Below are 26844 nucleotides of genomic sequence, written 5' to 3' on the forward strand. Positions count from 1 at the left end.
CTGTCTCCGATTATGAAATTCAAGATTATGCTTAGACTAAAAATTCAAATGGAAAAAAAATGCGTTACCCGTTGAGCTGAATTGTTTGCAACTTTGTTTTGTTGAGTACATTTTTCACATCTTGATTTAGCCACTCCTGTTACAGTCAGATTTACAATCTAAGAGACAAGCTTTAAACACAAATACACTAAGATTTTCTTCCGTACTACATTTTCTTACAACACAAATTTAAATAAACTGCTGTCTAAAACTTAAAGTGCGTAAACTGTTCAAAGGTACAACACCTTGTTGTACTTAAGAACAAATGCTTTTGTACTTCGGGACAATTTTATTTGAACCGATTTATACCACACTGTAAAAAATTCTGGATCAAATTACGGTAAAAAGCATCGACACTTTGAGCCCAACGCATTGGTACTTTTATCAATTATTTAGTTGATAAATTTAAACTTAAGACTCGAAAAATTCTTCCAAAATGCTCCAAGATTAACTTCTACCATTAGCTAATTATTTATTTACTTTAAAAATACAAAGTAAAAAAAAGGTTTTAATTATTACAACAATATTCTTACAAATCTAATTATTTATCTAGCTATTTATTTATCTAGCTAATTTTAAGCTTCAATGTTTTAAAGCGTGACGTTGATGAAAATTGTTTAAATTGCTATTCGAGTGTTCTTTACTTTAATATTTTCTTATGTGTACTTTTCATCAAAACCGTTATAAATATAACAGTTATTAAGATACAGATTTTTTAAGCAAATTAATAGCTTGAACAGAACTGCATCACTTTAAAAATATAAAACAGCTTAAACTTGAAAAATATATGTATATACGAGATATGTTTTTAAAAAAAATTCGTGCCTGGCATGATGAGCGACAAATTTTCGGAACAAACTCGAGAGGACATTAGTCTTCCATACACCATTTCTCTGTCTTATAACAAATGAAAATTAGTAGTTTTGCTATGTAGTAAAAATGAAGCTTTTTATGTGATAAGAATTATATATAGAGTTTTCATTGATTATAGAAGTAGGAAAGAAAATATTAAGTCTCTTACAGTTGTTAGCCACTGCAATAATTATACTTTCCTTTGCTGTTTCGATATTTCTGACATTTATTTTCATAGATTTTCGAAGCCATTTTGTCTGTGAAAACTAATATAATCACGCATAAAGTGCAAAAATTAAAAAATGGACCAATCTTAATAACTTTTTGATCTAAAAATTGGATCTTCACGTTCTGAGATTCAATAGTTCGAGGAGGTGACCTCAAATATGATAGTTAATCAGTGCAGACGATATTTTAAATTACGAAATCAGACACAAAAACCTTCTTTTTCTGTATAAACATGCCTTTTTCTCGACGGATTCGGGCTTCTGACTCCCAAAAAATAGGGAATAGCTGAAAATCTGGTCCCAATAGTTTGGTCAAGAGAGCAGTCCAAAGTTTAGACCCCTAAGTTAATTTTATTTTTCGCGTATTTCGTCATATATCGAGAACTTTTTAAGGGAATTGATAATTTCATGCAAAAAAGACTTTTATTAAATATTTCTCATTTTTTATTATTTTATTTAATATTAGTCGAAAAAATTTTGTATTGTAAGGTATGCAATTTTTTACATCATTTTAAAAATTAAATTGTGCATAGCAAAATGCAAAAAAAGTCGATCGATTAGTTCCTTAGAACTCGAATTTCCACAAAGTTTTATTTTAAAAATTATTCAATTAAATTCGGAGAATGTCATTTAAAGTAATTGTGTTGAATGTAATTGTGAATTTTGAGATGAATAAAATTTGGAGAACGTAATGTACAAGAAAGAGAAAACCTTGTACAATTTTGGATCACTATTTTAAAGATAAATAAATTATTTATAAAAAAATTATTGGTAAAACAATTGCTTCGAGATAAATAGATTGTTTAAATTACTAATTTTTAAATCAATTAATATAATGAATCATAAGAATCAATTATAATAATCAATTCAAAGGTTTGCAAAATCTAATAATGAATCATAAAAATTAATTATAATAATCAATTCAAAGGTTTGCAAAATCTAATAATGAATATAAGTTTTATACAAAATCAATACATAAGTTTAAGAATTCCAATAGAGTTATTATTTTTTGACTAACATGATATAAAAAACTACTCCTTTTGATATCGCATATTTTCGATATCACGAAATTTTTAATTCTCTCAAATACGCTTTTTTCTACCATCGATAGAATTTTAGTCGAGTTCATGAAGCCAAGGATCTGATAATTATAAAATACAAATGACGTTGTTTTTAGCTAACTTCCGAAACTTTTCCAAGTTGAGGCACCTTTACAAGATTTAAAATTTTTTCCCGGAATCCTATTCTTATAATATTTGGCTGCGGTATAACATTTTTAATATACATCTAACGTGTGTCTCATTGTGTAAGACTAAAATCTATTTAAGCAAGTGATAAGAATAAAAACATAGTTAATACAACTCATGTATTTTAATTATTATTAATGAGTTGAAATTAATAATACAACACAATATAAGTATTAACTATAAGTATTAATAATACGAGAAAAAATATAAATAAGGAGAAAATGTATTCTGAATTCATGTATTCTGATGGGGAAGCTTGTTGCTCATTTCATAACTTTTCAAGTTGTTGCATTAACTTTCATATCATTACTCGCATATCTTCTTCGATTTTATTTTCTAGTGAGATTTGCTATTCAGAACAGCGAAATTCAGATTTATAGAAGCAGTAAAAAAACGAGAACCTAGAGAAACTTAACAAATAAATATGAGTTTAATTTGAAGTCATAAACAACTGGATCACATCTAATTTCACTCTATGGCAATTTGTGGAATCTGCTATACTGAGAAATTAACTGTTCCTGGTTTACAAAAATGTAAATATTCTAGAGTTTTCACTAGAAAACTTAAGGTCTGTGTATTCAGATCTTAGGATGGTCAATGCATAAAAATTAAAAATTGGGGGAAAAGGAAATCATGTGTCTAGATTCCTTAATTTCGTGTTGCTTTTTTGGGGGAAATGCTCAAGTCAGAGTCTGTAGATAATCATACTATATACAGTCAAACCCCGATATAGTGAACACGGTTTATCGTGAACTCCCGGATATAGTGAAAGAAATGCTCGATCCCGTGCCTTGCTATACACGTATAATTTTTTGTGGATATAGTGAACTAAAAAAAGTGAGGAAGTTGGACATTATGAACTTTTTTCTGTCTTCGATTGATTTTCCCTCTCATTTTTTGTAAATAATTTTGAAATGTCTACTTCAAAATAAATACTTATACTGATTTTCAAAACCATCTATAGAGTGGAATGTAGCGATGAGCATTTTCTCTTGTTTGCCTCTTTTATCACTCTTTTCCATCCTGCAAAGGTCTACCCAGGCAGATGAGAGGATAAATTTTTCACTCCATCAGCTGAAGATTATTTTTCAGACATTTTTGTATTTCATTTTATTGGTCATTTATTTAAATAATGTATAATAAAAAGTTCGGAACCATAAGTTAAAATTGTTTACGGAACGGATATAACGAACTCCCGGTTATAGTGAACCGAAATTTCGGTCCCTTGAAAGTTCACTATAGCTGGATTTGACTGTATTAACTGCATATTTACATACTGCATAGTAACGTTGACCAAAAATGATCATGTCATCTAGAACAAATTCCTAGCAACTAAAAGTGCTGAATATTCTAGTTGCATACAATCTAGTTTTTGCAATTCACAAAGGCACTATACAACGATGTTAGTAATAAATTCCGCTAATTACATTCACATATTTTTATTCATGCAGCAGATGCTTCTTGCTGAAAGTTTTTATGTCTTTTTTGGATGAAAGTAAGCTTTTTCTGAAAAAAGCTATAAAACCTGCATAGCTTCACAGAGCGTACACAATATATTTTCTTGTGAATAAGCGTAAACTATGACACACGTAATTTTATGAGGCAGGTGATGAAAGATATGAATTTCTTGTCGGGTAATGAGTAGTATTTACTTAGTTCATTCAGAGGCCAGTGGCAATGAAAACGTGAAAGCGGCACGTGTAGCTTGGAATTTTTATTATAAGAAATATAACATTTATAGACAATCAAAAATTTTATTAAATCGCTTAATAACCTAACTTTATAAACATTTGTCGCTTATTTTATTTGTTGCTTATTTGTAAGTTATTCCTATTTGAAATTGGATATTTTGATGTCAAAATAAACTGATTAGTTTTTGTTTCCTTTCATTGCATTGGCAAGAATGAGTTAATTGATTGTGCTTGAAATTAGCAGTTTTTACTTTCAAAACAAACTGAATAAATACTGTAAGTTATTCAGAAGGAATTGTATAAGTTTTCTTTCTCAGTATCATATTTCAATTGATTACGGTTGCGATAATTGAAATAATTTGTTTTCGTAACAAATTGAATTATATTAGAATGTTAATAGCATGAATAATTACAATGAGTAACTTGCAAGTACAGCAACGAGCAAATGCATAAATTTGCAACCTTAATTGGAAAATTGCAATTGTAGTATATTTTGGAAAATATATTGCAACATATTTGTTCTCTATCTTTTTTTTTTTCGTATTTCAGTACTGTAATGCCCAATATTATTTCTGAAGCGTCTGTTTGTATCTGTGACTAATTTTATTCAAGGGAACAATTTTGCCGGTTTGTTTAGTTTAAAACGGAAGGCATGTAGTATAAATGGTAGCATGTAATGAAATTTAATGTACAGTGGGCAAAATGAAAAAGGGACCACGCATAATAACTTTTGATCTAATGATCGGATATTCACGTTCTAGAACTCAATCTTAATTGTTTGGGGGGATGATTTCAAATATGAGATCATCCACTAGCACCTCGAATATTTTAATAATTAGTGCAGACAATATCTTAAGTTATGAAATCAGACACAAAAGCGTACTTTCTCTGAATTAGCATCTTATTCTCGATAGAATCGAATTTCGAATCCCGAATATATAGGAGAAATCCGCGATCTGAGAAATAGGCTTTCCACTGATTGAAATATTTAAAAATTGAGTAATTTTGAATTTTTTTTCTACATAGATTCAAAAATTGATGAATTTGAACGTCAATTAGCTAAATATATAATATAAAAGATCATTTACAATATAAAACATTCTATTTAAAATAACGTTTCACCTTTTTCATCTAAAAATTAATTCTTTTTTAAAGAATAAGGAACATTTTCAAATAAATCTAAATTAATAAATATAATTTCAAAAAGATAAGTTTCACAAAGAACCTTCAAAAACGTTGTCATAAATGCTTCGTATAAGTCAATTTCGTAAGAATAGTTTAAATAGTACGCTTATGTATTCGTATAAACAGTTTAATATTATTAATGTAACATATATGAGTCTTACAAAATTTATAAGTACAATAATTCATTTTTGTAACATTTTCGTAAATAAATTTCAACAACAATTACGCAATCAAAAAACTTAAAATTACGTTTATTAGTTAAGATTTCGTAAATATGATTATTCTTAATCAGTAAATTCAAGATTTCCTTAGTAACCTTTTAAAGTATCAAAACATTAGAAACTTACTTTTTGGACAAATAAAATTAAAAAAGAATAACTATTTCGATAATAAATTCAAATAATCATCGTGTAATGTTTGAGAAATTAAGAGTATTCCAGCGATTGAATAGACAGACATGTTACGTTATGCTTGACAAATAAATTATTCGAGAAAATACGCTTCTTAACCTTTCTCTTCAAATAAAAGCATTAAGCAAGTCGGAGAAATTTACGCATTTAGAAAAACTGAGATTTTTACTTCCTTAAGCTTATGTTGTAATGTTATTTACTGATATATGTATATTTCTCTACCCGTGTTTCACACAAATTTTTTCATGAAAGCTGGCTTTATTTATTTATTTTTTTATTATTAGTTTTTGACATTTAAGTGGCATGAACACAAATGTACTCTTTTAGTTCTCATTTTAAATCTTATGATTACACCTAGTTTTTAAATTGTTTTAAAATCACGGAATAATTATAAATATAATAATTATAAGCAAAAATAATGCTTTGCAACAATAATAATTGTTAAGATTCAAAATCGATAAGTAAAATCTTAAGATACCCAGGTATTCAATACCTAAAAATGTCTAACCATAAAATTCGAATATCAATATTTTCTTTTTCATTTACATTTGAAGTTTAAAAATACTAAAAACGCGAAAAAAATTACAAAAAAATACATGTCAACATTAAAAATTGAATAGTAAAATTATATGTTGTTAAATACTCAGCATTTCGATAAATTTAAATATAATTTTGGATTTTACATTTTCCTTTTTTATTCATTATAAATATTAAAAAAATTCCAAGAATGCTTGCGATGTAAAGGAAGACATAAGATCTACACTGCTTTCAATAGTATTGCTTAGAGTGCTTTCACTTATATCTTGAAAATTGCCTTTCAAATTAGTCGAGTAGCACAGGCAAATCATTATATATATATTACATTTTAATACTATTAGTATTTATTATTCAATCCAGTAAGATATAAGAATATTTCTAACAGAAAATAAAATAAATTGAACAATTTCTGTAAGGAAAATAAATATTTGCGTTCAAAATGGGTTTATAAAAATTAGAATTTCGGAAAAATTACAAAGTGCCAAGAAACAATTTAAAGATGGACACAAAAAGAAAATATCTATTCCAAAAAATTCAAACTTTTGTCTTGAAAAATTTTAAACAATTTTTTATGTATCTTGTATCATGAAATATCAGATTACTTCTTCAATTTGAATTTTAAAATTATTGACTGAATGCCTAATTTTCCGGAAAGTGTAAGTTTAACTTGCATTTTCTCCTACATGTTTCATTTATTACATTTTATTTATTTTTATTTTTAAATTTTATTTATTTTCATATTTTATTTTCCGTTGACTGCATAACTTTTTATTTATATTTTATTCATTGATTTAATATTGTCTTATTTAGTAATACCTTCAGGGAGAAAAAAATTCTGGTAAAATTACCATAATGGTAATCACGTTTCTGCCAAATAAAAACCATAATGCTGGTTAATAAAACCAAAATCTAAGGTATTTAAACCATTCATTAGGTAATTTTTTCCGTTCATAACGGTAATGGATTACAGGAAAATTAGGTTTTCAAAATTATGGTTTTTGTTGCCACACATTTTGCAACAAATACAAAACTGAAATGCAAATTTAACCAAATAAATGGTTTTTATTCCTTGCTCTAAGGTATAGTAAAATTACCTAATTTTTTCATATCTAAAACCAAAATTTTACCACTTATTATAAAACCCTCTTTTATTGTTAATTTACTAAAAATCATTAGCAAAGAGTTTCGGTAAAAATTGCCGAGTTGTTTTGTGAACTCATAGAGCCAGAAACAAGGTATATTTTACCATATTCTGGTAATTCTAACCATACTTTTCATCTTACCGGTTAAGTCTGCTTGCAACGTAAAAAAGCAAAATTGATACCCAACACTTTATTAAAATTATAAAAATTTAAAAATTATAATTTTTATAAAAATATTTTTTATTGAAAAAAGAACTAGAAAAATACTATAATTTAGATACCTAACCTTTATTTTCCTATTTAATTGAGTTGAAAAATTTTATACATTTTCAAATTAAGGTTATGTTTAAGACGTTAAAAAACATAAAAGTTAAACAAAAGCGTTTAAGTATTTATAATAGCATGACAAAACACAATTAGAGAACTAGAATTATAAATGAAACAATCTTTGGAAGATTTTGTTAAAATTAAAAGCGTTTCGAAAGAAATGTTTACCTTTCTCAAAATTTATTTTTTTACTTAAAATATTATTCAAAATTTCTCCCAATAAAGTAACTGTTACTCAACTTTTATATTTTTTAAAATGCGTGGCGCAGTCTTGATTCAAAACAATTAATGATCTTAAATTAGCTTACATTAAATTATAGTTTTTTTCCAAGCACTTACATTGCATATTTATTTTACTAACATTTTAATACAATAAAGAACATAACAACAAATCACCACAAAACCAAATTAATAATTTAAAGAAATCCACACTGCTATACTAGTCATGAGAGTCTCAGTGAGAAAATGTTTGCAATTTTTAAACATAATTATTAATTATTTAGCAAATTTCAAACAACTTAAAATGTTAATCCTTTTTAAACATTTTTAAATTAACCCTTCCAAAAGTAGATTGCGAAACTTAAAACTGCAATAATTATTAAATATTTAAAAAAAAACAGTATCTCAAATATTATACATTTTAAATAGAATAATTAAATTTAAATACACATTTTTTCAGATAAATGTAATGTTAAACAAGATATATTTGTTAAATATTAACATGGTTTTTAACTGGTAAATAAAAATCAGCTTAAACAAATTATAAACAAAGGCTATTTAAAAGCATAAATCATACTTTCTTTAAAATAACAAGTAGTGATTTACGACTATGAAAGATGAAAATAAATTCACACAAGTGAACATAACGTGTCTAAAATATAAACAGCTTATACGTGTAATCCCTTCATGAAATAAGTATTTTCAGTAAACGTTTTTATGTCTTGTGTTAGTACTCATTGTTATTTTGCGGTTGTTTTAAATACAATCGTTGAATGCCAAAAAACAATGAAACTTTTTTTAATGTGCAAAAATATGCATGAATTGTGTGACTGTTTGTTTTTAACTAATACAAATTTAAATCTAGTGGAATAAAATAAATTAATTACAGAAACAAAAATAAATTTCAAACTTTAGGACTTCATTTCAGCATAAGGGACTCCGCCCCTTTCTCGCTTTGCTGACAGATCCCCACATTACGCTATCAATACAACCACATCTATACTATCACATTACGCACATTACGATCTCCACATTACGATTTGATTTAAATACATTCCAATGCTACAACGAAAAAAAGTGGGGTCTAAACTGCTCGGGAAAAAAAAATTATTTATTTCTGAATTTATCGAAGCACTAACAAGTTCCGTAATTTTTACCAAAGGGCTGTGATTAAATTCTTTCTAAATTTAACAATAAAATGTGACTTAATATTATGTTACAAAATTTAGTAAATGTGTTAAAATTTGGATTTTTTTTTTCAATAAAAAAATGCATAAAAGATGCAATAATAATAACGGTATAAAAATGCAAGGCATAAAAAGCACTTATTCGATTAAATTTACTTTTCTGTTTTGTAATTTTTGCTAAATGTGAGGTAATAAGCGCTATAGTTTTAAAAATTAGAATTTTCGGTAAACCATTTCCATATGAACGAAAAATTTATCGAAAACAGGCTTTAAATACCGTGTATTTTGGTTTTGTAAGCAGAATTATGCTTTTTGTTTTAACAAAAAATATCTTTAATCTGCGGTACGGTAACTTAAACAGAATTTTTTCTTCGTGTACTTGAAGCTAATAAAACTAATAATTTGTTGAATTTTCCTACTTACATAGCTAAAAATTTCAGTGTTTCAAGATAAAAGTTTTAAGTCCGTTATTCTAACATAAACTCGCAAAATTTGAAAAAAAATCAAAGAAAATTTTAAAAAATAAGAAAAAAAACGCAGTCACAAATTTGATAAAAAAGAAGATAGTATAACCAGAGTTATTACAAATATTTAGGTTGAGTTAATGAGCAACGCATTTGTGGCCAAATCTCCGTAGTTATAATACATCTCTTGCAGTAATTATTGAGCCTCATTAAGGCAAAAATGTAGCTCTAAATTATTGTGTTACTTACATATATAAATAAAAATAATTAAATCGTAACAATAGAACCATTTATTTGTTTATATAAACCATCTGCTTTTAATCCTCCATTTTATAGCTGAGTTTGTTTTTAGTTTTTCACTGTCAACGTCAGAAAAAAAAAGAAATTTTATCGGTTTTGTGACAGCATACACACACATTGGTGTCTTATATAATAGAGATAACGTGCATCAAAATCAAACGTGTACGGATAAATATAGAAATCATAAAAATTTTATAAGAAAGTATATAAATAAAATAAATTGATAAATTCAGCGTAAGCTGCTAATGAGATATAAAACAACTCGGCTTTGTATATAATGCTTTTCGATTTTTGTACAAGTATTGTGCAATACATTTTTTTAGTTTCATCTAGCATAAGGTCGAAATAAGAAAACGTTTATAGTCACATTGTTTCTAATCTATAAAAAATGTCAAAATATTTAAATTCTAATTTCTGTCTTCCCACCTGATTATTTACTATTAATTTATTATAAATGTCAAATGCCTTATCTCTCGTATGCCTTTCAGAATAAATTGCTAAAAAGCAGGAACTCAAAATCAAAATAATTATTAAAAAAAAACAATTATAAAATAAAAATAAATCATTTATTTTTATATTTAGCAATCACAATTAATTATTTTTTAAACAAAAAACGGATCACTCTAAACAACTTTTAATCTAATGATCGGATCTTCACGTTCTAGGACTCAATCCTAATGGTTTGAGGAAATGATCTCAAATAGGCTAATTGGGACTATGTTTCCCAGATTGAGACTCTTCTCTATATTTTGGGTGTCAGAAATCCGAATAAGGTGGGGGAGGGAAGTATGTTTATGGAGAATGTACATTTCTGTATCTGATTTTTTAATTTAAAATATCTAATTAATTAGCATATTTGATATCACCCACTCGAAGCCTTAAGACTAATTCATAGAAGGTGAAATTAGGTTAAAAATTAAATGAATTATTATATTGATCATTAGATTAAAAGTTATTCAGGGTGATCTGTTTATTTTTTTACACTGTACATTAAAGAGTTTCATACAATTAAACAATAAGTGGTAAGACTCAACATTTATTATTTTATTTCTGTTAAATTTATATTAATTAATTTTCAGTTCAATAAATACAAATAAATTATTTCTAATTGAATATTCAATTTTAATTACGTTGAAACTACAGTAAATTATGAAATTAAATTCAGGAATGTTTTTTAAAAAAAACATAAATTTAAAAAAAAAAAATAATAATGATTTTAAATATTGATTTTAGATTTATTTTATGAAATGTCTTATAAGTTTAAAAAAATTCCGTTAATTTATAATTCAGATACATGATTTGTCAAAAGACAGGTTTAGATGAATTATTTTCTATTTTGTCGAGTTTTGCCTAGCGATATTTCCCTCTGACATTTGGCGGTCTCTCTTTGCTTTTCGTTAACACATGACTGTAAGAAGCTTTTTACATTTTTTTGAAAAAAAATTTTAAAATTTGTCAGTCAAAACAAGAGATACGTACTTCAGCACGATGAAAGATCTGAATCTTTCACTAACTGTTTCACTACCTAGTTCTTCAAATAAACGAAAATTTACTGCATTTAAATATTAATGAACATAGTTTTTTTCCTTTTTTTCCTTTTCTTGATATTCGGGAATATTCATATATTGTAAATAATTCCGAATCATATTTACAGTAAAAATAGCCGGCATTTAGGATGCTGATACTTTTTACCCTAAAATCCATTTTTACCGGGGCATGCTACGGAATAAAAAATCTGATACAACGTATTTTTCACTGTAATAATTACCATAAAATCTGTGAATCTCACTAATTAAATAAATATTAATGTAAAAATTACAGTATACTATTTTACGGTAAAAATGAATTTTACGTATGACGCACCCAAAATGCCAATACTTCATGCCCTAATTTGATCCGAAATATTTTAAAGCACGGATTTAGATAAAAATAAGTAATTAAATACATCTATATTAAAAATAAAATAGCACTAATGTGGATAATATTTTACTAGGTTACACCTTAGCTATTTAGATGCTTGACTATTATTTCTTAAGAATGTTCTAAAATAATAAAAATAATATTAAATGTCAAAATAAAGCTTTTAGCTTTTCATAAAAATGCTAAAATAAAGTAAAGTAGTAAAAGTTTCAGGCCGAAAGGTAAATAATAGTGAAATGAAAAAAACTTTACTTTTGGTTTTACACAAACGTTTAAAAAAGCATAATCTATAATAAAACCGTCAGAATGTTTTAATATCTAAGTTGCTCATAAACCATGCCTAAAACATTTTGAGTTGTTTTGAGTATGTTACGTTCATCAGCTGTTTTTCCATTTGCTTTTACATTACACTTGTTAAAAAAAATACATAAAATAGTGCAAATAAAGGAAAGTATGCATATTTCATAAATAAACACATTGATTAGCTTCCTAATCAATTTTACGAACTTCAGTTAGAGAAATAATCATACACTGATTGAATAGTATAATAATTGGGCATTTGAAAATTGTAAGAAGCAAGCACATTAATTTTATTTACAAAAGAGTCAAAATATATAATAATAAAATTGGAAAAATTAATAAACTAATATTAACATATTTTCATTTCAATCATAAAATAGTTGATTCCTTAAAAGACAACAATGTAATTTTTATAAGAAGTCAGAAAAGTTAAAATAAAACTCCAGAAAATTATATAATCATTCTTTGTTTCACGAAAATTAGTAAATGTCCGAAAAAATTTAAATTTGAAATTGAACTGACCCCATGTTGCCATTGATTTATTTAAACCTGAAAATGATTTTATTGAGATTTTGGATAAAAGGAAAGAGCATTCATTAAAAAGAGTTTCAGCAATTAAAAAGGCAAATAACAAGCAATTAAACACTAAAGGATTAGGAACGATCTAAGGAAGATTAAAAAGAAAGAAAGGCAAATTTTAAATAAAATATTATTAAATGTCAAAAAATTACGTTGTTGTTTTGTTCATAAATATAAAATAAACAAAATGTTTTTACAAATGTAACTTGCAAATTGAGCTGTCACCTTTTTGAAAACATTTTATTAAAATTAGCAAATGATTTATATTGATACATGGTAAAATTGAATATAAAAAAAGTTTTAAGAAATTAAAGATTCCAAAATATTAAAAAAATACCTTTGTAAGATTAAAATAAAAGAATGATATCTTTCAAATGAGTTCAACTTTAACATTAGAAATTTATTTAATTGTATTTCATAAATAAAAAATTAGCAAAATAATTCTAAAAATTTAAATATCCAACTGCTCCCTTGCTGCCTGTAATTTATCTAAATTAGAAAATAATTTTATATGATGTCTGATAAAATAAGAATAATAAAATTGTTTTAAAAGATTAAGGAATCTTAAGTTCTAAGGGAATAGAAAAGTTCTTTAAAAAAATAAAAAAGAAGAAAGATATCTTTCAAATATGTTCTTAATTGAAGGTCTGATAACTACAAAATTGCATTGTTTATAAATATAAAATTATAAAATATATTTATAAACGTAACTTACAAATTTAACTGTGGCCATATTGATATTATTCCATCAAAATTAGAAAATGATTTTGCAGTGATACCTGATTAAGCAAAATCATAAAAAAAATTTAAAGATTGAAAGTTTAAAAGATTCTTAAATATTAGAAGAAGATCTTAAAAAGAAAGAATATCTTTCAAATAAGTTCAAATTTAATGGCAGAAAATAACATAATTGTATTTCGGAAATATAAAATTAGCAAAATGATTCGAAAAATGTAACTTAAAAAACCAACTGTTACCTTGTTGCCAATATTTTATAAAAATTCTAAAACAATTTTATAATGACGTCCGATAAGAGAAATAGATTAAAATGGTATTAATGATACATCAGAAAATAATTTTATAATGATGTCTGATTATAAAAGAACAAATGATGAATATAAATGAAATAACAAATGACTGAAAAATAATAAATTAAAATTGTTTTTATGTTAGAATCTTAAGTTTCTAAATGATAATTATTAGCAAAATACTCTAAAACATACAACTTACAAATAGAACTCTTTTCTTGCTGTCACACGAAAGTGTTCCTGTTATTAAAATTTGCAAACGATTTTAGAATAATTTATTGGAATATTAAAAAGGTTTTAAAATATTAAAGATTCTTAAGGATTATAGAATTATAAAAGGAAGAATGTTATCTTGCAACTATTTGAAGAAGGCCCAGTAAAATAATGGTTTTTTTACTCTATTTAAACGTCTTTTTATATTACAATAAAAAGAAAATGAAAAACAAAACAAAAAGAGAAACCGAAGACATAACGCAACTCACCGGAAAATCCTTTCTACAAAACTTTACTCTCTCTCTTTCTCTCCTTTTGAAGGCTGCGGGAGAAAAACTAAAAAAGGAAAGTGATGAGAAAGATGTGAAATAATTTTTTTTTTCAAACCGCTATTCTACAGAAGTCACACTTATATTTCAATGTCAGTTCACTTTCGCTTGGCGGGAACTTTTAGTTGTGGTTTCACTTGTCATCGGTTCCGTTCTGGCTTGAGCCGGCATGTGAACGATCGTCTGTGAACGCATGATTGGCTAGAGTAGAGCGTCATGCTTGTTTTCTACTAGAGGGAGTGCGGATCAATTGAGGTTTATTAATAATCGACTATTTGAATTAAGTAGGAAATGCACTAGCACTTTTTTTTAACATTCTTTTCAAAACAACAAAGCTAGAGTGCTCACAGAAGAGTGTAAGCTCCTGAATATAATAAAATAATAAAATTAAAAAATGGTGTTTTTCTCAGTATTTAGAGCACATTTAATTAAGAGATTTAGCTTGATCTCCATTAATTTCTTCACATTCTTTGCAATTTAAATATTGATAAAAATTTAAGTTTAATTCTCAAAATATTGACTTCTTAACCAAAGGGCTCATTGGGCATAAGCATTTTTTTTCAAAATTGCTATAATATATATAGCTTGAATTGACCTTATTTAGTTATTTGTATTTCCTGTCGATGCGTACCCACTGTTAATACGTAATGAGTATTTCCTTTAATTGTATAATGGTAATTATTTATTTAATCCTTTCACAGAGGATTTTTTCTTTTTAGAATGTTTTTTTCCTTTCTTTTTTTTAAATTTGGATCCATTTATTTATCTATTGTATTTTCATTTATTCTTATTCTAAAATATCCCATTTCATTCTTTGTTATAACTTTCAATCAAAACAAATCGCCAAATGAGCAAAATTAAAGCATAGAAAATTTAAGAAATATACTTCTGTTATCAGCACTAACTAACACCTGAGCAAAACAAAAAAAAACTATTTTTTATTATATTTTGTTTACAGAAATCTGAATGAAAAAGATAGTTAGCAGAAAAGCATTGTTACCTCATTAGTTAAACCAAATTAAACCAAACAATCAAGTAATGTTGTTAATTAAATGCTTTTCTGGTAATCAACACTAGTAACATAACTTATATACATCCTTCCAAATCTTTTTTAAAAAATCATATTCAGTGATACAAAGAATATCAATAGAATATTCATAAATTGGAAAACGTAGAAGTCTATGTTATTTTTGAATATTAAGAGTTTCAAAGGTTTGATCCATTATGAATTTTATTTTCAAACTGTCCCCCAGAATTGGAATTTCAATTCTTTTACACAACACAGCAGCAACACGTTGCTAAGTTGTAGGTAAAGAAGAAAAATGAAAGAAAAGGAAATTTATTAAATAAAAGAAGTCTTAACTTGCCTAAGTCTAAACTTGCATGAATAGATACAGCGATATGTTTGCGTTTTAAGCATTAAATCTCTTTATTACTTCTAATTGCAAGATTAAAAGACAACTACAGCAAATAAGAGTATAAATTATCACATAGAGAGCAAGCATATAGAGAACAAACATGGAGAAAAATAAATATAGAGAACAAGAGAAGTAACTGTAGAGATAGTCTATGAATCAAAAAGGCCCCTTGCCTCCCACTAGTGGTCGACAAGCTAACGTTTGGTTATAGCTCGGCAAATTATGAGATAGTCATCATCCATGACCCGTACCAGATTACAGAGATTCATATAAGACTTGAAACTATGTGGAAACGAAGTCATGGCTAGAGGCTAAACTCAGTTGCTGTTTTAAACATTAGCTAAATATTTTACTCTTTTCTTATAATTTTCCTCTGTTCTTACGATTCAAAAATAAAAATATCAGCTTAAGCAATGCAAGCCAATAGTCGGAACATTAAATAAATAAATTTATATTCATTCAAATATGGACTTTTTAACATAAGGAAATCACCTAATTTGCTTGATTTAATTCATTTTTTAAAAAATTAAAATTGTGCTTTTATTACGTATGCATCAGGTTATGCATAAATTTAATCAAAAGCAACAGTTATATCAAGATTTTCCAAGAAAGAAATTTCTACGAAATCATTATAATAAATTCATCAAAATTTATAAAGTTTATAAACGGCATCAAAAATAATAGATCATGAAAAGGTAAATAAAGCGTAATTAAAATTTAATATGTCAGAACTTTGGAACATTAAACCAAAATATAATAAATCTATAAAACTACAAGTAGAAGAGCAATCATTTAACTCATCCAAAAAAATGTAATATAAATACAATATGCGAAAAAAACATTGAAATAAAATAAAACTTTTTATTCGTCGCGTCCTTATTATTAAGATTTTAGTCCACTAAAATGTTTTCTGTATCAATTTATGTATTATTTAGCAGCATAAATGAGAAAAATTACAATTATGTTTTGTTATATAAATGTTTTTGCATTAGCCGTGACATTAACTTCCATGACCTTGTTAATTTAAACTTCAATGGCCTTTGAGATTAAAAAGTGCGTTTCCAAAATTTAATAATGCACTTTAAAATTAGCTTATTTATTTCTCTATCATCATTCAAGCATTAAGACGAGATCTGAATATATAGCAACCGAGGAATTGTTACTTCTAAAATAGTTTTATTTTATAATCGTTGTTGAACAACCGACCCAATTTTATATTTACTACTACCAAAATTTAACTCAGTAGCCTTGTAATTTTGAATCCAATCCAAAGACAAGCAAACTAACAGATCAAATATTGGTAGAAAATAGCTTTCATGGAGGACTTTTTGATGGAACTAACCCGCATTTGCGTTAAATGGAGGGGAAAACCACGAAAACCTCCCATGGTTAGCCTAACGGCTAGGAAACTCTTACCCTTGATCCGTCTACCACTGAGTATATTTTATATCAGCACTGTGGTGGGTGCGAACAAGGAGAAAAGTCGTATAACTGAGAGGCGAGTTCTCGAAGTTAGTTGATACGTCTGATTGATACGAATTCTGTACATGGCTTACACCGACCACAGTGCTAACGTAAAATATCCTCAGTGGTAAACGGATCATGGGTTAGAATCATCTTACCGTCGGGAAAACCATGAGAGGTTATCTTGGTTCTCCTCTCTATGTAGCGCAAATACTGGTTAGTTAAATCAAACAGTCCTCTGCCAATTTAGAAGTTCCCTTGTCGTCTGGGCTTAGTTCAAAATTATTGATAGGATACATATAATGCTATGAAGCATTGAATTGAATATTGATAATCATAAACTCAGAATTAGGTCAGCTGTTTAAAGCTGGTTATGGAATTTAAAAAAATCCCCCAGTGAATCACGCATTTTATGGCCTTCAGTCACATGTAGTTTTCAGAGCATGAGAGCTACAATATTCCCCCCTCCAACATTTAATCAAACTTGACCATTAATTGCATTTCAAAATTCACGGTCACTTAAAAATCGTATTAAATGTTTAAAAAAATGATCAATAGCGAAATTTTGAAAGAAATGCCTCAAAAAAAAATTCCAGCTTGGCTTGAATGAATTCTTTTTCTGATCATAAATATGCTGAATTACAGAACAAACTAGCAGATGATTTAAATGACAAGCGATTGAAAATATCTAACTTTTCATGCGTCAATTGATAGTTTAATATGCTTCCTCCCATTCATTACAATCTGTTTAACAACCTGTGTTAACGTAAGAAAAGCTGAATAAAACTGACATGAAAAAGTGTTTTGTATTCTTTGATTCAAACATATTCAGTAATAAATGTATTTATTCTGTAGCATTTGTTTTAAACAATTGCTTTCAATACCTTTCAGTAAGCTATACGCCTTTTATACAAAGTAATTGTATTTTATAATTTAATTCTTATTCATGAACATCACTGATAAAAATTACGGTAAAATGTACGGGTACCCTAAGGGCAATATTCATAAAATAACCTTTTTATCATGAAATTTCATACCAGCAATTTTTAAATAAATATTTATCTAAATACAGTGGTTTTACAGTAAATATTACTGACTGCATAAGTTCGGTGAATCAGAACTTGTTGTTCCGTAAAATTTTACGATGAAAATTACACTATTGCTATGATGTGCTATTGTATTTTGGTGTTCCCATATATCCAAAAACAAAACGGCAACTTTTACAATAATCTGGTCGTTTCGACCATACTTTTTCTCTCAGTTTAGGAATTTCATTTTTAATAATGCTTGAATTAACTATCGAAAAACTATTACTTCTTAAACTATTACTAATGCTTGAATTAACTATTCGAAAAACTAGAACTCCTTATTAATTGTACCTATTTCAATTATTTGATTACAGAAAATCCATTCCACAATTACCATACATTGCATTTCCAACCCTCAATTGATACCAGTATCAGGAATGAACTTCAATGAACTTAACTCCGCATCTCGTTGCACCTTAACCTACTTATTTACCCCGAGTTGAGTTGTCCTCGAAATGAAGGTATTCGTTATAGTTTTCTCTAACTAAATCACTTTCGTCTTGATTTAGCATAATACGGTTTTCTACAATAATTTATTTTTCTTACTCTACTTGTTATCTTAGAGTAATTGCATGAAAGAGTTATTTCAAATCATTTTCAAACGTTTGATTTAAGTTATTTAATTTGAGTTGCGTTCCACGTGAGGGTTTAAATATTGAATTTTTTTTTTATTTATACAGTGCAAAAACTACCAGAATATAGTAAAATATGTCGTGTTTCTGACTCTATGGAAACACTAAAAAGCTCTGCAATTTTTATCGAAGCACTTTGGTCATGATTTTGGTGGAATTAGCGATAAAATATAGTTTTATAAAATGTGATGAAATTTGGTAAATGAGGTAATATTCAGTAGTTTTATTATGATAGAACTTGGCATAAAAACCACTTTTTCGCTTAAGTTTACTTTTCAGTTTTCTATATTTTAGTAAATAAGTGATAAAAAGAACTTCAATTTTGGAACCTGAAATTTTCGGTAAACCGTTAAAATATAAACGGAAAATTTACCATATGAATGGTTTCAGTACCGTATACAGTCTAACTTCTATTTAACGAACTTCCCTTTTACGAATTTGTCTATTTTACGAATTTTTTCGAGAAGCCAAGAACTTTTTGGAAATTTCCTCGTAAAATACCTTCCAAATAGCGAAGTGAATTTTCTATTTAACGAACTTTTCCTTGAGATCCACTTTCCCTATTTCCGTAAAATTTCAGAAAATTTTAAACTTGTTAACGCATTTTATGGGGGAAATGCCCTTGAATTGATTTTTGAAGCCACCTAACTTTTAAAGAAAGCAGTTAGATCCCTTTCCCATTTTGTTTGCATTTCGAACGAAAAACTCAGACAAATTTAACGGATTTTATCAGTATTTTATCAGTAGCAATTATACTTAAGAATGCTTGTGGTAATGCATGTTTAATATTACTTTTATAATAAATGCAAATATAGTTTTATGCATAAATTTAGCTTCTTTTAGTTTAAAATGTATGTAGCATGATGGGGTAACACTGTATAATGTTTTGCTCTATTCTTGCTTTCCACGCAGATTTCTTTTATGGTTAAGATTTTTAAAATATATAGTAGATACTACTTTGCAAGATAAATGTGTATTAATTGCTATTTATTATGTCTAGTGTTTGTGAATTTAAGACCTGTTTTATGTCGTTGAAGTATTTCAAAAGGTGACTTTCTATTTAGCGAATTTTCTATATAACGAACTTATTATCGGGATTTAGCGACTTCGTTAAATAGAGGTCTGACTGTATTTTGGTTTTATAAACAGAATTACTCTTTGTTTCTACTTGAAGTGTCTTTACCATATAGAACGGTAATTTCACCAGAATTCTTTACATATAGCGTATGGATAAATAAGCGTTCGCAAACGTCAATGCTGTGTTTTTCATTCTTGCTAACTCCTTTAATTTTCAGATTAATTTCAAAAATTCTACAGAAAATATGCAGCTAATTTAGTTTTTATTTAAAACATTAGATCTCTCTAGATTTTGATTATTTGAATAAAAAACACTTTTTTTTTAAAACAATTTTTATTCAACCTTATACCCTTTTGTTGAAAAAAATTGTTACGAGCTACAAGAAAAACTACAATGATAAGATTTATGCTGTTATATTTTTAAAGTAAATCGAATGAAAACTGATAATAGTTATTATGTATGCCATTCTAGATATCTCAAATAAGAAATCTTAAATTATAGGTCATAAGTTCATTTATATTTTACATCTTTTAACTAGTTTAAATTTCGTTCAGAACAAAAGAAATAATATGAAGATAAGTATAGACGTTTTTATTTATTATGCTACTTAAAAATTTACCGAGAAAAAACAAGCTTCTTTTTAAACAATCACTTAGGTGTTTTCCCCAAGAGGAAATTTAAGTTATAGTAAGAAAAATCACGAAAATTAAGTTCCAATCAACAAACCACTTTCAGTCACGTAACAGTTTTAAAAGAAAAAGTTATTTTAGTGTCTTTAAATAATTTAAAACCCGAAAAAGAGATTAAAACAAATTTTTTTGTACAAAAACGATGTTTTTTTCCATCTGAAATAGGAAAAAAATTATTTTATTTGATAAATTCATAAATTATTTTTATCCAAATCTATAGATATGATCTCATCAAATTCAAGCAAATTAAAACATGTGTGTCTTTATCATTATTACTGTTGAAGGATTATTTTTATTTGTAATATAAACCTATATTCATTAAAAATTTCATTAAAATCAACCCAGTAGTACTGTAAATGATCGACCCAATCCGAAAATTCTCTTCATTAAAAATACCAGAAAAATTAAGCAATAAACTGCATAAAATCATATTTATTGGTACACAATATTTGAAATTATGCATCCACTGCTTTTGTGAGATGGGGATGAGATTGTGACAACTTGTAAAGATAATCTTTACTTATGGATAAAATACCCTGTACAAAATTCCAGTTCAAATTATGATCTTTAAAAAAAGTATCGGCAGTCAGAGTGCTAGTACTTTTTATCGTAATTTGATCCAGAAATTTTTACAGTGCATAAATTAGGTGGCGCAGAAAATAGCTTTGATCAGCATTAAACAATGTCTGTATCAGTAACATTTTAAAATTAAATTGCACGTGAGTAACTTGTTTCCCTTCTTTTTGTTCGTAAAGAGAAAATAATAAATTTTGTAAGTATTTAATTGTTTATAAATTTCACAAGAAGATGGCTTAACGTGTAGATATAACGAGTAATCGAAATTTGACTGCCTGTAGATTTCGCTAACACCGTAAGATATTCCAGATCAAATTACAGTAAAAATCACGGACAGGCAGGGTGCCGGAACCTTCTACCTTAAAATCCATTTTTACTGGAACATGTTACGGAACAAAAAATGTTTACCGTAATTTTTACAGCAATAATTACTGTATTAAGGTTTCATTTTTCGTGGTAAAAATGGATTTTACTGTAAAATAGATTTTACAAATAATGCACCTAAAGTGTCAGTACTTTATACAGTAATTTGATCCCGAATTTTAAATAGTGTGATAAAGATTTGGAGGAAAGGTATTTGGCAAGAAACTTCTTCACAATTTATGTAATAATAAGTACTGTTGTCTAGTAATAAGTAATTTATGCACTAATAAGTGCAAAAAAAATAAAATTAAAGATTCTGTATTTGCAAATTGAAATTCAATATCGAATCGTCTTGAATTTTATTAACATCATAATGTTCGAAAGTTATCAAGCAAATAAAAATAAAAATTTAAACAATACTTTTTTTTTGTTTTCAAAGAATATATATAACATATATTTCCAAAGTGATAAAAAGAACTATTATTTATTTATTTAGTCATCATTTTGATGCTTTAAATTATTTAATAACGTCGTAAGCGTTAGCTTTTACACAGACTAAATGATGCATAACCTATTCGTTATCTTTTCAGTTCTGAATTTGGACTTTTTTCCTAACAATTACTATAACCGTTTAAAGATTTTTCTTCACTTTTCCCTCTTAATTTTTCCAATGTCATAATTTCATAAAAATAAAAGTAATGCTTAAGCATTGTTTACCAATGTGGAAACTGCATTATTAAATAAGAATAATTTAAGTGCAATCGACTTCTGAAAATTATAAAACAAAAAACGAACTGTTTTCTATTGATAGATACCCAACTTTTTGAAATTGTGTCATTATAATCGCTAAGAATCATATTCTTATCAAGAAAAACATATTTTCAAAAATATCTAATGACCATGAACTTGCATACTCTTTCCCTAGATCATTGATAAACAAAGCTATAAAAACTTTTACTTTATATAACATGCAGCTGCAAGAACAAAAAGAACTTATTACGCGATTGGAATAATAGTATAATGAGTAAAACCCAAATGCCATTTAAAGAATACACAGATAGCTAGCAATTGAAGCTCTGAATTTCCAATTAAAGCTAAGTTCCATCATTATTAAAGCTCCTTAACAAATGAAACAAAATAAAATGTTTTCAACTGTAATTACAAAAATTTTGTATAATAACAATTTTTGTTTCTCCCGAGAAAAATATTCGTTCTGTTTCATAACACTTATTTGATTCCATCTAAATGTAAATATTTATTATGAGATAGGGACTATGAAATGTCTTTCACGAGTATAATTCTTCGAATAACATTAAAATAAGTCATGTTTCAAGCGTTCTAAAACAGGCTACCATTTTCAAGACTTGCCAGTCGTGAATGAGAAGGAAAAAAGTGATTTGAAATATAGAATGTAAAGTTACCAACTAAAAATGGAAAACTAATGTTGCTGTTGTTGTTAATTTACGTCGCACTAGAACTGCACAATGGGCTATTGGCGACGGTCTGGGAAACATCCCGGAGGATGATCCGAAGACATGCCATCACAATTTTGATCCTCTGCGGAGGGGATGGCACCCCCGCTTCGGTAGCCCGACGACCTGCGCGCGAAGTCCAGCACTTTACGGTAGCACAGTTTAACGAGGACCAATACCGCACACCCTCGGTCCCTACGCAGACTGATCCAAGTGGTCACCCACCCGCACACTGACCGCAGCCAGTGATGCTTGACTTCGGTGATCTGCTGGGAACCGTGTCTTATCGATCAGTCCACTGCGAGACAAATGGAAAACTAAAGGTGAGAAACAAAACTAGAAAAATCACAGTAGCCGAGGGAAGAATCCACAAAAGCCGAGAGTAGCAAATCAGGGTAAAAAAAATTACCATGCGATATGGAGAGGTGGAGATCTAATAACCCTGAGGAACAAAATATTTTTAACGAGGCGCATTGGTATTACTTTTGGTAAAATTAACAATAAAATATGGTCTTATAATCTGTGATAAAATTTAGTATATATATGTTAAAATTTTATAATTTTATTATGATGCATTACAGCATGGCATAAAAACTATCTTTTTGGTTAAATCTAACTTTCAGTTTTGTATTTTTTATTTAATGTGTGGTAATAAGAGGGCTAATTTTGAAAACGAGAATTTTCGGTAAACTGCTACGATCTGCACGGAAAAAATACCAAATGAATTGCTTCAATACCGTATATTTTTATTTCATTAACCAGAAATATGCTGTTGTTTTTTTACCAGAAATTTCACTACCATACAAAACGGTAACCCCCCCCCCAAGTACATCCAATTCAATTCAGTCTCGAAAATATCAACATTTCGTAATAGAGTTTTTAATTTCCTGAAAAATAACTATGTGAAAATAGTGCTTATTTAAAATGGCTGAATTAACCCGTAACTATTCCTTCCGATATTACTCCTTCCGGTAAGCATAAGCATTGTCTCTTATTATCAGAATCTTAATACATCTTTCATTTTTGCTTTTGTTTTCTATACATAATAATAAACGCTGCTGTGTGTGTGTCTGTCTGTAATCACAATATATCGCCTCAGAAACCTCGCCCAGGCACGAAACTCGGCACATAATTGTGTTTTGACGTAATGAAGAAGTATTTTTTTTTTCTTTTTCAAAAATTTAGATCAGTTTTTTAAGTTATCAGTCATTTTGTAAGAAAATCTATGCTTTTTCGTCTTCAAAGAGCCATGTTCAAAAAACTATTAAAAAATGCATGTACTTTTCTCCACTCTTATAAATGTATGCTAATGCGAACCTTACAATTGAAATATTAATTTTCGACAACTTAAACCAATAATATACGAAGGAATAAATAATTTAATTGTAAGGTTCGCATTAGTTTACATTTATCAAAGTGGAGAAAAGTTTAACTTTTGCATTAAAAATGCGGCAACATATTCGATACGTAAATAGAACGCTTCGCTTTGATATATTCATCGCTATTCATAATTGTTATAATAAGTTTTTCTTCTTCTGTTGAAGTTAAATTTCAATTGTAAATAAACAGATCATTATGAGAAAAAGAAATATTTTAATAAAGATTATAACATAAGACAAACTTAGACGAAAAAAGAAAAGAACACTTCTATTGATATTTTCTATAAAATTAATAATAAAAAGTTGCCAAAATCAAACGAACAAAAACAAGGCAATGTATCAGTCAGACTGCTTACAACAACCTCGATTTTCTGATTTCATCAATAACCTCCGGTCCTGGTACTTCATATTCTTTCACTCCCCCTTACCAGGGCACGGGAATGATCACTACACATATACATAATACACAGTCCAGTCACATTAATGTGACCACCACCTACTTTCGACGTCAACGTGAAATAACCAATCACAGAGTGCAGGTGGCTGCACATTACAGTGTAGTCTATATATTGGATGTCCTAGGGCGTCGAAAAGCATTTCAGTCGTTGGCGCAATGCAGAAATGTAGCGATTTATCCGACGTCCAAAAGGGCATAATTATTGGCTTTCGGGCCAAGGGTGGAAGCATTTTGGAAACGACTGATTTTGTGAACTGTTCTGCTGCCTTTGAATTCCATGGTTAATAAGATAGTTGTCAAAGTTTTGTGACTTAAACTCACCTCCATTATCACTTCTCAAAATTTTTATCTTTTTGCTGTGAAAATTTTCAGCCATTCTCTTGTATTCATGAAACTTCATTATGACTTCATCTTTAGTTTTGATTGGATACACTGTAGAGTAACGAGAAAAATCATCGGTGAACACAACAAAGTAATTTGAGCCTCCCAGTGACGGCGGGGAAATCTTTCCTACTACATCAGAGTGCACAATTTCTAACGTTTCATTAGCTCGTGTGTTTGAGAATTTTGGAAACTTCTTGCGCTCCATCTTTCCTTGAATGCACACAGAGCATGGCTTGTTTGTTTCAAGATTGGATTCTTGTTTACTTTTGGTGGTTATTATGTTTCTCAAAGTGCCAGGGGAAGGGTGTCCTAGCCTGCGATGCCAGAGTCCATTCGACTGGATCGTTGAAATGTGCGCTACAGGACAATCTTCTTCTATAATATATAGTCTTCCCTGTCTTCTAGCTCTCAAGACAATTTCACCAGTTTCTGCCAGTATTTTTGCTTCACCATGGGCAAATTCAATCTTAAAACCTTTTTCTTCAATCCTGCCAATCGACAGCAAATTTCCACCCAAGTCTGGTACATACAATACATTTGCAAGATTAATGTTGTTTCTGGTAGAATCTTCTTGAATTGAAATAGTGATGTTTCCTGTTCCGGTAACTTGAACTTTTTTAGAATTCGCCACTTCTACTACTGAGGTGTAATCAGTTAGCGATTCGAATTTCCTTCTGTTTGACGTCATGTGCTCTGTAGCACCACTGTCTAGAATCCAGATTGTTGAGTCTTCAGCTTTAAATTTATTTGCTAATAAGGCCCAGTTCGTTTTTAAATCTATAGCAGTCTTGGCACTGCTTTGATTTCTTTGTTGTGCTTCTTCACAATTTTTGGAGATGTGACCCCATTCTCCGCAGCTGAAACATCTGACAGTTTTCTTCGAATTTGCAGCTGTTTCGCTGTTTCTTTTTGTTGTCCATTTCTTCACAGTGTTTGTCTGCATTGGTCTTTTTTGATTATAGTTTCTTGTGTGAAGTGCCCGTTCTTCCTGCTCTTCAACATTTGGCACATTTCTATATATTCTTTTTTCTTCAACTAATAGTCTAGACTTCACAATGGTTGTTGTCAAGTTATCTTCGTCCTTTTCTAAGTTCAGGATTAAGCTTTCATATGATTTTGGCAGACCTATTAACATGACGAGGGCAACTTCTCTGTCGGTGAAAGCGTAACCACCACTCGACAATTTTCGGTGTATTTCAATCAATCTGGTCAAATATGATTGAATTGCTTCACCTGGCTTCAAGGAAATGTTGAAGAAATCCTTCATCAGCTGCAAAACATGCAGCAATCCAAATTTACTGTGCATATCTTTCAACACAACCCATGCGTCCCTCGCCTTGGCGCAGTCGCCGATATCATCCAAAAACGTGTCTTCTACTATCAAAAACATTAGGGTTAATGCCTCGTCATTCTTTTTTGTTTCACTTTCGGACATCTCTGTAAGGCCGTAGCCGGGTTCCACTGCCTCCCAGCATTTCTTCTGCACCATCAGTGCGCGAGCACGTATTGCCCATGCATGGTAATTCTCACCATTTAACTTCTTCAATTTGTAATCTTCCATGGTGACGATTTGTGCTATTCTACTGCCTATCTTCTTACATCCGAATTTCTAATGTTTACTTACACAGAGCTTCGTGCTGATAACGTG

At 28.4% G+C, this 26844-nt stretch overlaps 1 protein-coding gene across 2 annotated transcripts in view; it reads right to left on the reverse strand.

Annotated features, from left to right (window-relative positions):
* LOC107454969 (lysosomal cholesterol signaling protein-like) overlaps window positions 1–14430 on the reverse strand; it is a 67433-nt gene extending 53003 nt beyond the window's left edge. Inside the window, exon 1 of one of the 2 annotated variants that reach the window (XM_016072342.4) lies at window positions 14137–14430. The gene's annotated coding sequence lies outside the window, so the exon portion shown is untranslated. Of the gene's footprint in view, window positions 1–13856 lie in introns of both variants that reach the window. The other variant, XM_016072345.3, reaches the window with a different exon arrangement.
* Between the last annotated feature and the right edge of the window lie 12414 nt (window positions 14431–26844).

This window comes from Parasteatoda tepidariorum, chromosome 2 (assembly GCF_043381705.1).
Source record: "Parasteatoda tepidariorum isolate YZ-2023 chromosome 2, CAS_Ptep_4.0, whole genome shotgun sequence".
NCBI lineage: Eukaryota > Metazoa > Arthropoda > Arachnida > Araneae > Theridiidae > Parasteatoda > Parasteatoda tepidariorum.